This window comes from Lactuca sativa, chromosome 4 (genome assembly GCF_002870075.4).
Source record: "Lactuca sativa cultivar Salinas chromosome 4, Lsat_Salinas_v11, whole genome shotgun sequence".
Lineage (NCBI taxonomy): Eukaryota > Viridiplantae > Streptophyta > Magnoliopsida > Asterales > Asteraceae > Lactuca > Lactuca sativa.
This window is the reverse complement of record NC_056626.2, coordinates 312,700,213-312,706,071: the sequence shown is the minus strand read 5'-3', so window position 1 is coordinate 312,706,071 and position 5,859 is coordinate 312,700,213.

Here is a 5,859-nt window from a genome sequence, read left to right as displayed (position 1 = left end):
TGTCGACTAAAAATCACTCGATCTTTATTTCGAGTTTTTAGTTGTATACTATTATACCAAATTTCAGAAAAATCATAACTTCCTCATACGAAGTCAGATTTGGACATTCTTTTTATGAAAATTCTCATTTTAATGAATACTACAACTTTCATTTAGATCACAAGGGCTAAAAAGTAGTTTATCAAAAACTCACTTTTTACGTCATACGGTGTCGTGTCGGTTCTGTCGCGAAACTTCAATAAGTCATAACTTCTTCGTTATAACTCGGATTTCGTGGAGGTTTTCGCCTAAATGTTTCTAACAAGATTCTTTACAACTTTCATTAACATTAGTTTCAATTATTTCCAACTTCATATTTTCGTTAATTTAAATAACTAACATTTGATTGGAATCTCATAAGACTTCCAATACATTTCGAATGATTCTAAACATAGTTTTACTTAAATTCTAGTAAAAGTTATCTGTTGGAACTGAATACTCAAATTCATATAATATTTCATAATATTATTCATTACAAAACACGATAACTGAACATGTATGTTACAGGTTTGGATTAGGGGAAACTTTATAGGAGGCTTCTCAAATTGACAAAACCCTAATAACGCCCAAAATTCAGGGATAGGGTTTTTATTTGTAATGGCACCACATAGTGACCAGGATTCCTGACCATGTCCTAGAATTAAATGATGTGGTTGAAAGGTCTAGTATGCTCAAGAATTATATTAAAGTGATATTGCTAATTAACATATGATATTAATGGGTCACACTAACAACAACTTAATATAATTGATTATTTATTAGAAACTGATTTTAATAAATATTCAATAAAAGTCTTATAATTAAATTGGAAATTATTTATTTCATGGAAATAATAATTTTCATTAACAAGTAATATTACATAATTCATATTGTATGAATTAATAAGTCATGTACAACATTTTGGATTAGGTAAGCCTTTTGTCTTTTAGAAAAAAGATAAAGTTCATATCTTATAAACTTTGAGTTTGTATAAACTCTTTCTTCACTTTTTAACTCATTATGGCCGAAATGAGTTAAAAGAAAGTAGGGATGTCTTTTCACTTAGTTTATTAAAAAGAAATGAATCATGGTGCATGCATGGGGGACAAGTTGCTTTAGGGGACATGAGTGCTTAAATGGTTAAGGACTTGTGGGTATTGTTTTAGCTTTAAGACTATACATGAAAGCTTTCATTATTCACTGCTTTTGCTAGCTAAAACCGTAACCTCCTTAGAGGAGGTTACTCTCTCTTTTGTTCATCTTTCGTCGAAGTTACTTGCGTCTTCATGCCCTCTTTAAGTTCATATTGGTTATGAACTTAAAGCTTAAGGGTTTAAGAGTTTATGGACTAGCATCTACATCATTTTGAGTCATTGTTGGTGTCTCAAAGGTTGCACACTCTTCATCAACTTCCAAGCCTCCCAAGAGGACCCAAAGAACAACAAATGTTGTTATTTCTTCATCCTTTCTATGGTTGGTATTTAAGCTTTCTATAACTTGCAAGAAGATCCTTAGTGGGTATAAAATTTTTATGTTATGTTCTAAAATTAAGTCTTTCGTTTGCCAATCTTTGTAGTTTTGAAACTAATTTTGAACTAAAACACAACAATTGGTATCGGAGCCACCTTGCAAGTGTGGTTAGATTTTTTGATTTTTGGAGAATATGGATAACTTGTTTTTGTATAAAATTAAGTTCATACATATTTTCTATGACAACTTTATATTTGTTATTTTATGTGACAAAATTTCCATGCATCTTTTGTCATTTAAAGTTGTTTTAGAAAAACAAAGGTTGTTTTATGTGTATGTTGATGTGTATAATGTGCATAAACTAGTCAACGACCATTATGATTGTTGTGCTGTTGTATTTGTTGTTTTTGTTATAAAAATAGTTGTAATAATTTATTTATTCACATGGTATGTAATAATTAAATAGATTAGTTTTCTTGGTTATTTTTGTAAAGTAATAGATTAATTTTTAGAAATAATTTATTTTTACAAATATGTAACAAGAAATGAAGTTGGAGCCATTTTTTGAAAAAAAAATGGAAAATTTCGAGTTCAACATGTGTTGGGCAGAAAGATGACACTTTCTGAAAAGTGTCATGAATTCTATACATGTGCTGAACAGAAAGATGACACTTTCTGAAACGTGTCATGAATTCAGCAGAATTTTTCTTTAAAGAAGTTCTTCAAATCTTTTGCAAGCAATAGGTGTTTACTCAAGTGGCAACTACTACAACAAAATTACAAGAAGATTTGTTGTCCCCTTAAATGTCCCTTTAGGAATGAACTTGGCATCTTTTGTGTTGGCTCACAAAAATATTATTAGTTGGTTTTGTTTATGCACATATTTTTTTTATGTATGTTTGTGTTGTTTATTTAATGTAATTATTATGTGTGGTTAATAAATTAGTTTTTCAAATACTAAAATAATTTTGGAAAAAAAAATCACATGGAGTTTGGTTTTCAAAACTGGACATAAGATGTAACAAGTTATTATTTTAAAATAAACTCGGTTTTATAAATTCGTTAATAACAGCAAATTTTAAAATATCCATTGTAAGTTTTAAAATGGTGATTTTTATAACATATACGAACTCCAAATATATATGTAATAAAATGAAGTTTTATTAAAGATATAAAAGGTTCAAATGTCCTCAAAATTAATACCGGTTATTAAAATTGAATTGTGTAAAATTATATAAAAACTAGCTTTTTATATAGAACCTTTAAAAGATGATTTTCTTTTGAAAATTAATATCATGATTTATTATATGAATGTAATAAACATGATATCGTATTTTTTAAACTAGAATTATAAAATATATAAAGACTCGTTTTTTAACAAACCTCATATCTATGCAATCCTTTTGAACAACAATCGCACATCTCTTGTATGCACTAGCGGGATAAAGGACACCTAACCACTTAGTGTTCTATTTTGATGGTCGGGGTGTCTTCGTGATTTCTATAACCAAGTTATAGGCCGATTACACATGTTTTCTCAAGTTGGACGATTTGATCGGAAATCTTTTGTGATAAAGGATGCCTGAGCAACAGAGTTCTGAGGCATAGATGGGATCAAACATGTCTAATTAAATTTGTTATTAGCGATCCCATAAATCTTGGAATTATATAGCAAGATATAATTGATAATTGATATCTACCAGGTTGGATTCAAATGGATGGGATAAAGGATACCTAACCATTTATTTGTTTTGCAAGTTGGATCCTAGACTTTGATAATTAATGTTATTGGAAACTAAAAGGGTATTAATTATTAAAGATCAAATATTGAAAATACTAGTAAAATTTTGTAGTTAAATAATCCATTCTCATTATCATGATTTGTCATTTTCTTTAATGGGTTAATGAAACAATAGCATTCAATAGATACTACTTTAATGAATGGGTTCATGTCTTAAGAGACAATCTCATGAGAGATATGAAATTGTATACACTTAAGGGTTCTAGCCTTAAACTATTTACTTTGAGCAATAAAGAAGAACATGATACCTAGTAAACACATCACTATGATGCTAAAGATGCTTCTAACATCAAGCTAGGAATACTTATTCAACACTTCTAGGAAGTCTTGGATAATTTAAACATATATAAGATTATATAATAGGTCAAGTAATAGTCCAATAAATACAATGATATTTTAATTAAAGCAAATTTAAACATTGGAATAGTGCAAGGATAAAAGAATCACCTTGTGTGATCTAGGAAGCTCATATTTTATGCACTAAACACCTTTAAGCCCAAGAAATCTACCAAAAACGAAACAGAAAGATCTTGTTTCTTTTGTGAACAAATTGGATACTAGAAGAGGATTAACTCTTTTATTTGGAAAGAAAGTCTAGAAGAGACTAGTACTTCTAGTATCTACTAAATAGAACTCATACTTTTCATATAACATTTAGGTACTTGGTACTTAAATGTTAATCTAATATTTGTAAACGGCTTTCAGATATTTATTGAAGAGTAACCAACTGAGCACAACCAAGTTTATTATTTATGCTTAGAGCATAATATACTTGTAATGTAAAACAATATTTGTTTTAGAACAATGTATGTTTTAATTTAGCATGTCTAAATGTATGTCTCAGTTATTTTATTCAAATGTTTGATAATTTACTCAATCGTTTATCAAAACGATAATATTCATATTCTGAAATGATTAACTTCAATTTATGAGGCTAGATCTTTTAATTGAAATATAATTTAATATCAACATTTTATAAATAAAATCAAGTTCTATATACAAGCGCTTTTGACTTAAACTTGGTTTAAATCAAACTCATCTTTGACATTAATATCTTTATTATAAAAAATGGCATTCACATATTCCAACTTCAAGAAATGGATCTTTGAAGGCAAATAATGTAGTTTATTTGACATATGTGAACCATATTCATATGTAAAGATTCCTAATGATATTTTCCCTAAAGTGTAGAGAAAATAATTAAGGAACTATAAACTTTGGTGTATGACTTCTTTTCTAATGAATGTTTGAGATTAAGCACAAGATACCATATCAACTTTATTAACAAATATAGTAGTTTTAATTATATTTTACGTGGTAAAGCATAATTGTGAACTCTTTGTTGAAGGTTTCAAAAGTTGAGATACAAACCGGTAAGAACCATCTAAGGCCTTAACGATAATAAAGGATTAATCAAATCTTATTTGGTAAGATTTACTTTCTAATCAGTAGAAATATCCTCCTTTTATTTCCTTGGGATAACACATATAACACTATTAATTGTACCTTGAGTACAAATACCAACTAATAAGTAGATTAAATACTTTATAAGACTTAGTATGGAAAGGCCTCATCCTCATCTTACTTAATGTTCTATGGATTTGAAGCCGATGTTGGACTAAAGCTTCTAAACCCAAAATCTACTAAATGTATATTTGTATAAGACTCTAAATGTGGCTAGGATTGTCATATGAAAACCCACCAAGAATAGGTTTTGTTACTCTTGTGAAAACTAAGTTAGTACAAAGCAAGCTTCTTGTAACGCCTGGTTCATGGTATGTATTCTATTCACAATTTATTCATTTTTGTATAGAAACTCGACGAGTTGGAGGCCCCAAACTTTTCGAGTAAGAGATTGATTGGGACGCAGGTTAAGAAGTCTACTCGATGAGTAGGCCTGGCAGAAATAAATCCTAATTTTCAGGGTTTTGCACCCTATTTAAACACCTTAACCCCCATAAGCTGGCCTCATTTACAGCCTCCATTATCCAAAACCCTAGGCATGAAATCTTGATTCACTTTTAAGAGCTTTGAGCCGTTTTTGTATGCACTATTTGTGATTTTGAAGAAGAAGATACTTGAAGAAGGAGCAAGGACGTGTAGGAGAAGAGTAGATCCAGAAGTTAAGTTTCATTTCTGGTTCATCTTAGGTATAAAGCTCCTACCTTGCCTATAGTATTCTTAGATTTAGTTTTAGGATGTTTTCTCTATGTTTTGGTCCAAGAATGTTGATCTTTGGGACTTGGACGTCCCATGTGGGCAAACCCTTCAAATCTAGGGTCTTTAAGGAACTTCATGGCATAAAGGTGCCAACTTTATGGCCATGGAAGTCCCATGCAACTTGTAGACTACCATTTTGGCCTTTTAAGCTCTAAAGGGCCATGCATGAAGAGAAAGTTGAAGGCTTTATGTGTTCATTTAATCTCCAAGGTCCAGATCTCTGTTTGTACACCCTATCTTGAAGTATTGATGGCCTTTGGGTCAATATCTAGATTTTTTAGAGTTAGGGTTTGAGCTAAATATCTTGGGGAAGGTTATTAACTGGTAAAGTTCGAAACTTTACCCTTCTA